Source organism: Delphinapterus leucas, chromosome 11 (genome assembly GCF_059928025.1).
Source record: "Delphinapterus leucas isolate spDelLeu-1000000601 "Yukka" chromosome 11, BTC_Dleu_Yukka2, whole genome shotgun sequence".
Taxonomy (NCBI): domain Eukaryota; kingdom Metazoa; phylum Chordata; class Mammalia; order Artiodactyla; family Monodontidae; genus Delphinapterus; species Delphinapterus leucas.
Window position 1 is genome coordinate 18924621 of NC_143139.1, and position 12241 is coordinate 18936861.

The 12241-nt window shown below is 39.4% G+C and overlaps 1 pseudogene; it reads left to right on the top strand.

Annotated features, from left to right (window-relative positions):
• The first annotated feature begins 10129 nt into the window (after positions 1 to 10129).
• LOC115802857 (small ribosomal subunit protein mS25 pseudogene) lies at positions 10130 to 11820 on the top strand (annotated as a pseudogene).
• The last annotated feature ends 421 nt before the right edge of the window (positions 11821 to 12241 follow it).

The window sequence follows — 12241 nt, forward strand, 5'->3', positions numbered from 1 at the left end:
GACAGTGAGGCACGGATCTCGCCCTTTGAAGACCCCTTCAACGCTTGCCATTTCCTGAGGCTGAGTGTCCATGATGCCTCCTGCTCAAGGCATTTCCACGTCTTCCAACTTCCCCTCCTTGAGGGTTTTCTTCTTAAAATTTAATTAATTTGGAGTTATTTTGGTTGTTTTTGTTTGTTTCTGTTTTTAACATTCAGACCTTTACAACAAAACCGTGTAGATCTCTTCTTTGGAAGAAAAGATGCTCTCTTCTTCCTCGACAGTCCATAGTACCCAAAAAATCAAAATGCATTTAGCTTTGGTTTTCCGTCCTTGTGATAGACCCATTAAGAAGCCTCTCCAATGTCACCTTTCAGAGTGTCTTAGTGAAAATGTAAACACAGCCTAAGTCCTTGAAGTCAAACTAGGGATATTTTGTTAATGTTTGCCTGAAAGGAATCTCTTACCTCCCTCTGTTTTGTGTGACTTTGCCCAGCTCTGACCTGGAGCTCTGCCCAATGTCTACAGTCATGTACGGCAGAGACTGTGGATTTTAAATAATGTCTCCCTTCATAAGGGAACTGAGAAAACACCACCATTTGGGCAGTTCGAATGTGCTGTTAATGCGGGTGATATTAGCGTTATCCTGGGAGGAAATTTGAAACTTGGTGGTCTCCCGAGTCACTCAAGTTAAAGTTTTAGCAGATTCCACATTAAAAGGGGTTTGGGAACTATTAAGGGAGCACAGAAGTGTTGCTGTTCTCAAGGCTTCCCTGTTTTTGGTGACTTTCTCTGCCTCCATGACCATGCCTCCTTCCTGACTTCTATAAAGAAGATGTAAAAACAATTTTAAAAGAGAAGTATCTAATGAAAAAGGAATAAACTCAGTAAAATAAAGAAATAAAGATGATTAAACAAAGTGGACCTCCCCCAAGATAAAAGAAAGGTAACTTATGGAATAAAATTAAAATAATTAGAAAAGTAGTTAACATTCTTAAAAGTTGAGGAATGAAACGAACTGAAAAGAAATAGCAAAAGTGTAAAAACATAAAATTCTCTTCCAGAGCAAAGTCAAACTATAAAATCTTGCAACAAGATATAAAAGGATACACATTCACAAGAATCCAAAATTGAAATAATAATAAAAGAAAAATGAAATTACCAACTAAAAGATGGGGAATAAACAAATAAATTGAGAAGTACAGTATTTTAAAAGCAAAAGTTTGTTTTCAGCCCTCAGAGCCCCTTTCGATAATTCCTCCTTGTTCTCCAGCCCGAGTCATAATGTTTCCCCTTGATTGACAATGCCGTGATGGGGAAAAGACCACTGTGCTCGCTCTTACCATTACGTGTATCTCCCATCCTTTCCAGGGTTCTTGCCAGGCCCAGATGCACAAGGAGTTTGTCACATTGATTCTCCAGTTGGCACAGACATGTTTGGAAAAACAAAGTTTCTCTTCAAATTGGGCATCCCAACATGACCACCATGTTTGTCATCTCCCTGAACTCCCCACCAGCTTTGGGATTCCATGCAAAAGTAAAAAGGATGGAGCAGAAAAAACAACTCCTTCCTAAGGTGCCCCTCGGGAGACAAATCAGAGTGTCACTTCCAAGAAGAATTTGCTACCACGGATGCTTCTATGCCCCCATCTTCTTTACCATCTTGAGTTTATAGGAATGTAGTGAGTTTTGAGGAGTGAATGTTTGCAAAGGAGCCCTGAGCAATGACTTAGTGTCAGGAGCTAATCTCAAACCCTAAAAAACTGTCCCCTGGAGTTGACTGCCGCCCTGAATTAGTCCTGAGACATCCCCACAGCCTCAGTCACACTCCGATGAAGGCTCCTGAGTTAGCTAATATCCATCAACGCCTTAACCTCTAAAGGTACACTAGGAAACCCAAGATCTAAATAAATAATACAAACAAAGCCTCCGAACAAATTCTGCCAAGCAACCTCTCCCTGCTCCCCACCCAACTGCTGTGCCCAGACACCTCTTACACAGAGATTCTGGAGCCACCACATGCTCCGGTAAAGCAGTGGCACTAACCATGGTGGCAATGGCATGGCCACGTCAGGGGACCTCAGAACAGTACCTCATAAAAATCTGGACAGAATGGCAGCTTTGGTACTCTGAAGTGGCCTTGTTTCTCTTGATAACAGGAACCAGCTATGGCAAGAATGGAAATATGCACATGTACTATTGACAGTGGAGAAAATGAAGAATAGCCATGTGAATTTGTTCATGAGTATACATGAGACATCTTCCTAGGACCCCAAAAATAAACGGGGAAGATACAGAGCAGGGCCTTAAAGAACTGTAGTGTTCGGAGGGTGATAAGAAAGAGACAAGGAAATACTCCTATCTACCTCATTTTTACTCCAAGTGGGCTGTGGCTAGAGGGAAGTGTACAAAGACATAAGAAAGTAACTTAAAATGACAGTAGCCTGAAGTCTACCACCAAGACGCAGTCTGACATAAATTGCACAGCCTCCCTAATTTCTCAGCCCTCAATTCTCTAACTGCCCTGAAGATTTTATTCCTTGGGAATCACTGTCTGCCATGATATAATATCATCTTTTCCCCACCAGTTTGCAAAAAAAAAACCCAAAAAGGAATGTCATATTTACGGATTACTTGGAGAGGGTCCAAAAGATCATAACAAAAATGATCAGGGCTATTAAAATGAGCAATTAGAAAATGTTAAGGGAATCAGAATGATGTGTCCTTGAGAAAAGATAAAAACTCCATAAAAAGTTCAGGTATTTCCTTTTTAGTCCTGAATGAGAGTTTTTGATAAGGAAAAAGGGGTAGAGAGAGGGGAAGTGAAAGAATGTTAATGCAGTCGGGGGTGTGCCTTGAAGGATGGTTCTTTCGGCAAACAGTGAAAAAATAATCAAAGCACCATCAGGAAAAAAAAAATGTATAGGTGCTGACATTCCCTTTAAAAAAATTAAAAATCTACGTTAAATTCAAACTCAAAATTTAGAAAGCAGTTTAGATAATATTTGAAATTTGGGGCGATGGTTATACTGTTACTAGAGACATAGTAATTAAGGGCATGAATTATCTCTGCCTTTTTGGACCTGGGAGTGGTGCTCTAGACGAAGATCTAGAACAAGTGCAAAAAGGCAATCCCTGGGACAAAGTAGGGGAGACCTATGTTACTAAACTTATTCCAGAGAAAATCATTTGATACATGTAGAAAAATATATGAATATAATATCTGGAAAATAATCCTGAGCTGACATAAAGTTCTGAAGCCTGGGGCTTAGCAAGCCTGTCTATCTTTTTAATATGAAAGAGAAAGAATCGGTCATGGGATGTTCTTCCTTAGGCAATTATACATTTCACATGACTGTTAGGCAGCTGTCAGTGTCAGTAATGACACTATGAAAATGGAAATCTTAAAAAAGAAAAGATACTGTTTATATTGATAAAAAAAACTCTACTAACCGAGTGAAAGAAGCACAATAATGAGAAAATATACGAGTAGTGAACCAAATACACAGTTCTTTATTATCCTTGAATTTTCCCAAGAAAATTCTGCTGAAAAGAAAGCAAATCTGAATTTGTGGTAGAAGAGGAGAGAACAATCTCAGATTTGCGTCAAAAGGAGATGACACTGACCCTTCTGATTCTTTCTAACAATGAATGTGAGGTCACAGATAAAGATTTACAGCAACACCTCATCTTTTCATATCATCTTACATACGCACTAAGCAGGAAGTAACATCAAATGACAGGTTTGGAAGAGATGGTCTGAATCAAGCCCGAGGTGTCTCCAGACAGGTGAGTTTCTGCACTGGACAAGTGTGTCCATCCCAGTCTTAAAGATCACCATTGTTACAGTTCCAGAATTTCAGTTGTGCATTCCTACTTTAAGAGTTCTTCCTTTAGTCTAACTGAAGTGTTTACATATACAAATCAACCACGTTTTCCCAATTACATAAGGCTGGTCTTTGCTCTTTCATTTTCTCTCTCCCGGGTGACATAGTGCCAATTCCTATAACCTTTCTCCAGAGTCCCTTTAACCTTTCTTTGATTGTTCTTGTCTAGACCACTTCAACCTTCATAGGCTCTCATGGTTTGGAAACTTAGGCTTTTACAAAACCGTGACACTGGACTATGAAAAAGCTCAGGGCAATATTAATAAGGCAAGTAGCTTCCCACAATTATACATTTGAGTTTTGTTTATTCAAGAGTGTTACCTTGCTGGTCAAATTGAACTAGCTTCAAATGGGCTGAATAACATTCGTGATGGTTGGTTAATAGATCACATTACCTGGGGAAGAGGATCCCCTTTAGAAAATAAAAATTCACATTAGCTCAAAGGAGGTAATGCTGCAAATAAATAGAAATGAGTTCATGAGATACTTTCTACATTCATACACAGAAACCAAGCACCAAATTAAACCCACAACTAACTCTAATAATAAAAGTGGAAGAAGAAGCAAAATGAATGAATGTTCTTTCTTTCCTCTGTGGTTTTTGAATTCTTTGCTTCTCACTCAAGATCTCTCTCTCCTCAGAGCCTACTGCTGAAGTACCATCAAAGGAAGTGGTCACATTCAGTTCAGACACCCACCCGGGCCGCACTCTTCTCCCTTACCTATACCACCTGAGGCGGAATGGCAAACAGGCAGCAGAGTGCTGCCTACTTCAAGGTAGGAAGTAACGCATGTGCTATAGATGCATTCATTCATGTTATGGTATAATAAAATTCTAGAGCAAACCAAGATTGAGCTTTAATTTTGTTTCAAGTGCTATCTAGCTACAATCTCTTTTCTCATCCTGGGCTTCAGTCCATGCCCTCCGCTTGGCCAATGTCAATCTGTCTCCTGCCCTTACCCAATGCTTGACCTTGTCAGCCTATGATCCCAACCTCTGGCGCACTGTCCTCCCCCTAGTTTGACAAATTCCTCATCTGATTTCTTTACATAAAGACCTCTTCAAGCTCCACCTCCCTGATAAGACTTTTCCTCATTAACTAAAAATGAAGCTCCCTCTCAATGGATGACATACAGTGGCTTTTTATATCCTAATCTATTGTACATTACAGCTCAATTTTTTTCTTTCTGTTTGCTTGATGCTTTAATTTCAGTACATGATCTTACAGTGTTATCAGTTGTCTCGGCCTATTGTCATCTGTTCTCAATTGTAAACTTTAAAGAGTAGCAGGGAGCGTGTCTGTGCCCTGCTCTGTATGGTGTCTGGCACCGCAATGCACAGAGGTCAGTGTGGACTGGATGTTCATTAATGGCAGTGTCCAGGAGGTTCTGCCCTCCCAGTTCCCTCTTTTATTGAACTGTCCACTAGTGAAACAGCATTTTGGAAAGTGCTTTTGTTAGAGTCTAATCAGAATGCCACAGGACTGTTTCACTCTTTGTGTCATGCCCTACTGTGGCCCTGGCATTTGAGTATGGGGCAAAGGAGAAAGAACAACAATGTTTCACATAGGCAATGGTAGGGAAAGTTTAGGAAGTAGTGTTTTATTGGTGTGGCGTTGTGATTTCTATTTGAATTGCACCAAACTCTCTTCTGTAAAGGGTCTCTCTTTCTTTCTTTCTTTTTCTTTCTTTCTTTCTTTCTTTCTTTCTTTCTTTCTTTCTTTCTTTCTTTCTTTCTTTCTTTCTTTCTTTTCTTTCTCTTTCTAGACTTGTTCAGCTTTCAACAATTACAATGGAGAAGATTTTATATCACCAAAGACATAATTACATGGTGAATGTACGAAATAACAGTTTGGTTTCTATAGAAAAGGTATTTTGCATTGTTATTTCAAAACCTTTCCTCATCTTACCTTGAAAGGAGAGCTCTTTCAAAGAAGCATTTGGCTTTTTCTTGTCTATCTGTTTAGCCATCGCTCCTTGGTATATGCATATGTGAGTGAACAGAAACAACCCTTTTTGTTTCTCTTGAAGATATCTAAGTAAAGTTTCAAGTAGCCAATTAGCTTTTTGACCTAAGCTTTGTTGGCTGCAGAAAGCCTGAATCCCAGGAACATTTGGTTCTCAAGGCATTTGGATCTCATAAGAAAGCCTCGGTGCCAGCACCAATCAGAATGGCTGCCAGCTGTTATTCTTCTTCACAACTGGCGGCCATTTCCAGCACTGTTACCGAGCTGTGATCAATCTCTGCACCTGTCTATCAGTGGATGTTCATAGAGAGAACTGTGTGGGCTGCATCTGCAGATACCACATGTAACCAAAAGGGAGAGGGGAGGAGGGAGAGTATAACCCCCTACATACATAAAGTAAGAAAGGCTACAAGGAGAGGAAAAAATACAGGAGAATAGGCAACAGCTAGGTATAAGTCAGAGGAAAAGAATGCTCTGTAATGGGGTGTTTATGGTGGGAATGCAGTTTCCACCCCATCCATGAGCTTAGTCATTAATTTAACCCTTGCACAGGTTATCTCAGTGTTCCATGGATATGCCTTGTCTTTGCAATAATACTTCAAGTTCTTATCGAGACAGAGAATCTTATTATATTTCTATGTCCTATATCCTATGTTATTAGACTCCTTCTGTGCCTATAGTGACATGTTTGTCATCGCTCCTTGGTGTATGCACATGTGAGTTAACAGAAACGACTTGGCATGTTGATTGTTTTCTATGTGTCTAGTTTAAGGAGAGTTTTTGTTCGTTTGTTTTGTAAGTTTGTTATCAACTTCTTTCCTACAAACCAGGAAACTGAGTAATCATTTTGGTAATTAATAGAAGATTTTGCAATATGTCTTTATGCAGGAGACCATAAAGTGGTGATTATATACACCTGTATTTTATGTTTGTGAAAGGTGTAATTCGTTCTTGAGACCTGAAACATGAAATTCTAAGTGATATATTAAGACAATTTAAAAGCATTGCTTTTTTTTCCATCTTTGCAGATGCATATATTTATGTCTCATATGTCTAGTGCAAGCTGCAATGTATGATTCCTGAAGCCCTTTAATTTTGTGTTGAAAGCTGAGTTCGCATTGCATGGAATTTCTGTTGAATTGCCCTGCAATGAACTTAGCCCCTCAGTGCTTCTCTCTGAGTGAGTTTAGAATGCTTTGCATAGTCAATCAATAAAGTTAACAATTCAATGTGCCTGCTCTTATTTCATGATGCTGTTTTATAAGTATTCTTTTCAACTTCTGCGTTCAGTAAAATTCCCTTGAATAAATGGATTCGTGTTAGTTTAAAAATGAAAGAGGAAAAAGCACTTGCTAAAATCTTAAACCTAGCAAGATGTTTGATATTGTTGAAAGAACAGTCTAAAAGAAAGAGTGAAAACACAGAAATATTTCAAACCTAACAAAACATTAAAAAAAATACTCCACATCTGTCCAGGGATCTCAGCCCTCTCTCAATACCAGTTAAATCAGATCAAGCAATAGACATTTTGGAAAGAAAAAGTATATATGTAGGGAAAATTATATCTATGTCTGTCTATCCATCTATATTTCTTGAGATCATGACTATATAGATCTCTAAAGGGAAGAGTACAGAAAAAGTGCTCTGGAACTCTAGCAAATAGAATACCCAGATTGTATGCAGTTAAATTAATTGATTTAATTCACAATATCTGTAGACTCTCCTATACAAATCCAAGCTCAGATATAAATATTATTCTCGAGTAATCCTACAGCTCAGTTCTTCATTTGATAAAACTTGGTCCAAAAGGAGGTAAGTTTAAAAATTTTCAAAGTTCAGCTATGATTTTCTTCTGCAATAACATTTGCTTTTATCAAGTCTACCAGAGCCTAATGAGAATGGAGGCAGGATTTTCCTTAATGAAGTCTCACCACTTCCAGAATATTCTGATTTGTTTTAATGAGGAAGAAACCAGGACTTCTAAGAATCCAAAATAAAGAAAATGAATAAAACAGTGTTGAGAATTTCAAGAATCTGAGGGTTTAAGTTGAAGATAGGGTCATCATCTTTTTTTTTTTAGAATATTCCTTAGTTTGTATGGAACACAACTGGGGGGAAAGCAAAAGATATTCTTAACTGAATATCATTTTAAGAGATAGATATCCAATATTACTGTTTTGGAATTCAATCTTTTTATCTGGGTAGGAACAAAGATGAGCCATCTCTTAAGAATCCCACAATTTATTTGCTGTCGATCAAATGCTCTAAGCCTTAGTCCTGAAATGATACTGTTCCACCAGGGAGTAAGGAAAGAGAGTAGAGGAAGCCTCTGGGCACTTTACTGAAGTGAAGGTGGTCTTCAGCACCCTCCATCACTTTCTGTGTGCACACTTCCCTGTTAGCCCTATTGGAGTACCAGTACTATCAGAGGACTCTTCCTGGGCAGTCTAGTGATCAAGATTTTGCTCTTACCTTCCTCAAGGAGAGCGTCCCCCTTTGAAAGTTGCCCACTTCATGTCTAAATCCCTTAGAGTTTTACTGGAAAACAAAACTAAACTGATAAAATTAACTGGATTTAAAATTTGAGTGGCTGGAAACGATTTTACCTGATGTTCTTCCCAGATAACCTGTCCATTACAATAAGAGGATAAGTAGCATGGAGATTTTAGGCGTGATGGCAAAACAAGTGAGGGGGTATTTGGGGGCAAGAGATTCAGGGGCTATAAAATCAGAACAATAAAGAAGACCACCTTTGCAAGGAGTCACAGTTTTTGCACAGATGCTGGGCCTTGAGGACGAGCAAGAATGCCGATCTTCACCTCTTCCAGCCTATTGCTTTTGCTGTAATTCTAAGTCCTTATACAACAGCAACAGCCCAGTTGACTCACCAGCTATCTTTTCCCTCTTAGAGTTTAGGGGACGAAGGTCCTCCAGGACTAACTTAATGTAAAACATGATGGGCAACATCTTACTAGCAAGTTCTTGACCTCCCCCTGGCTTTAATTCCAATCCTGTATCATGAGTCTCTGCCCCCCTGCTTCACCCTCTGAATACTTCAGCTTCACTTTCCTCCCCTGAACTGCCTGGCTGGCAGTTGTCCCCAGAGGTTTGCTAAAAAGTGAAGGATGAACGAGCAGAAGATTTATTTTTAGACTTTTGCATGCCTTTAATGAGGAAAAGGGAGTTTTGTACCGCACCACAGGTCCACATCCTGACAGCACGGAAGCGTACCTCCATATGGCATTGAATCCCTGTTGCAAGGAGGATTCTAGAAGAGAAGATAAGGAATAGAAGAGACAGTCGCTTTTACTGTTATGTTGCCCATCATTATTTTCTTGCTGGAGTTTAGAAGTGACATGCAGAGAGAAAGTCACAAAGTACAATTTCATGAAGACAACAGAACTGCTTTGAAGCCAAGTCAACTTCTGTAATGACAGCAACATATCTGCATTTCAGTGTCAATGAAATGTGATATTAGCAAGTAGCCTTTAATTAAAAAATAAGTTCGTTTGGTAAGTGAGAAGTTAATTCTCAATCTAGAAACTGCAAAGAAGAGAGGCCCCAATTAAATTAGTCATTCATTGCACTAAATCTCAATAGAACATCTACTCTGCGCAATAAGCACAGGCATACCTCAAAGATATTGTGGGTTCTGTTCCATACCCATGACAATAAAGCGCGTCACACATTTTTTTTGGTTTCCCAGTGCATACATAAGTTACATTTACACTATACTGTAGTCTATTAATTTTGCAATAGCATTATGTCTTAAAAAACAATGTACATACACCTTAATTAAAAAATACTTTACTACTAAAAAATGCTGCCCATCATCTGAGCCTTCAGGGCGTCACAGTAGTAACATCAAAGATAATTGACCACAGATCAGCATAACAAATATAATAAAAATGAAAAAGTTGAAATACTGAGAGAGTGACCACAATGCGACATAAAGACATGAAGTGAGCAAATGCTTTAGTAAAAATGGCACCGGTAGACTTGCTCGACTCGGGGTGCCACAAACCTTCAATTTGTAAAATACACAGCATCTGTGAGGCACGATAAAGCGAAGCACAGTAAAAAGAGGTATACCTGTATAATATGTGAGTGTTTATGATGAGTTTTAGATACACTAGCTCATTTAATTCCCAAGATAACCCTCTGAAAAATCAACATGAGATCCAGAGAAATTAGGTAACTTGCTAGTACTCATAGCTATTGGGGATATACAGATGTATATATATGAAATGTTTCTTGCCTTCAAGTATTTTCATTTCACAAAAATCTCATTTAAAAATGATGATCATTGGAGAAGCTGCGCGAGGGCCGCCCTGGAGGCATCGGCTGCGCGTCTCTTCGCGCTGCTGGGCTCGCGGCAAGGGGTCCGGCCCCTCCGTCGCCCCCGTGCCTGTGACGGGCCGCTTCCCGATCCGCCGCACCCCGCAGTACCTGCGCCAGGGGGACGTGGTGTTCAAGGACTCGGGGAAGGTCATGACGGTGAACTACAACGCGCACGGGGAGCTGGGCGAAGGCGACAGGGAATTCGTGGTTTTCAACATACCTCTGATCCAGTACAAGGACCCCTGTGTGCAAATCATGATGTTTAAGCTCATGACGCTGACACCTTTCCTGCGGTTCTACTTGGATTCTGGGGGGCAAGTCCTCGTGGGCGTGGAGACCAAGAGCAATAAGCAGATCGTGGAGCACATCAAAAAGATTCTGGGGAAGAATGAGGAAACCCTCAGGAAAGAGGAACAGGAGAAAACTCAGCTTTCTCATCCAGCCCACTCTGGGCCCTGAAAGTGGGAGTGCATCTGTGAGATGAAGGGGCAGGTGCCCTGCCCGGGCCTCGTGCCGTTGCCCAAGGAGATGACAGGGAAGTACAAACCCTCTCTGAAAGCCAGCGCCCGAGACTGAGGCCCGAGAAAAGCCCCTGGTTCTATTCCCTGAGAGACTGAAAATCTCTTTGCAATAAAAGGGTCCCCTTTACACACCTGTGTAAAAGCACGTGGGGGGGAAGGGAGGAGGTGGGCTGCAGCCAGGCTGCCCAGTGAACACCCTGCACCATCAGGGCAATAAATCCTTCAGAATCACACACAAAAAGAAAAACTTATGATCGTTGAAGATGGGTTAGGCACTTCCTATCCTCCTGGCCTCAACTCCTGGCAGAGTACTTGGAAACTAATATATATTCAGAAAAATTGGGGGTAAGAGTAAAGTAATTAATATAGTAACTCATCGTGAGATGCGTTGCAAGCATCTGAGAAAGGCATTTGAATTGGTAAAGGGTCTCTGTGTGGAGAGTCAATGATGATGACTAGGACTCTGCAGTTTAACATATCTATTACCTTCAGATTGTTTATTAAGATCCATTTGTAAAAATCCTATATTTAAAGTAAATGGGACTAATTTCAAATGCTTTTGATGGCATTGCTTTTTCAAAGCATCATCCAGTTACTCTGACTTCCAAGTTCCAGTTTTTACTTGAGAGATAAGTCAAAGAATCAGACATGTTCTATTACAGGACAATAAAAGATAATCTAAGTAGAAGGTAATCTAAATATCAAAAGGCTGGAGGAAATTTAAGAATAGAAAGCAATTAGAGAATAACTTAAATGTTATGAATTAAGTCGTGGGATCCTCTTATTCGCTACCTTTAAAAATCACCTGTGACTCCTTTCTTTTTCTTTTTTTTTTTTTACTTTTTCCAACTTGCATGTAATTTGCGGAGCAAGTCTGGTCCTTCGGGTGCTGTCAACCTTGTGGAGAGAATGCTTGTGTTCAGAGTCTAGTCATTGCCCCAGGCCAGGTATGTCTTCCTACCATTTAACAGGTCAATATCATTTCATGTTTTATGTTCTATTTGGTAATACAGATGGAGATATTAAAGTTCCAAAGGTTAAGTCAATCCTTTCTTTTACAATAGAATAAAATCAATGTCTTAGCTTAGTATTCAAGTCTACAATTTAATTCCATTGTTCAACACCAAACTCAAAACCCACCTCTCCTATAAAACCTTCCTAGATTCTCTCAGAGAATTAATTCTCTATGCCCACTTTGGCATAGATAAATTAATTAATGTAATATGTAGCATTTAATTAATATACTTTTATACTAATATAATACACTACCTTGTATTAGAGCATTTTGTGTTGTCTCCACTTTAAAAATTTTTATGTACAGCAACTAATAAAACAAAATGACCAAGAAATGTTTGTTGAATAACAGGGACTTGGAAATGGGTAGATAGAAAGCATTTTTGAAGATATGATTATTTTTTAATAACCTATTAACTGTCTGTGTTCATGGTATACAAAGTTTGGATTACTCCAGTGAAGAGAATAAATCTTTCAACCATTCATTTTGGGAAGGCTCTATAGAAGTAGAAATTCACAAACCAAACTGGTT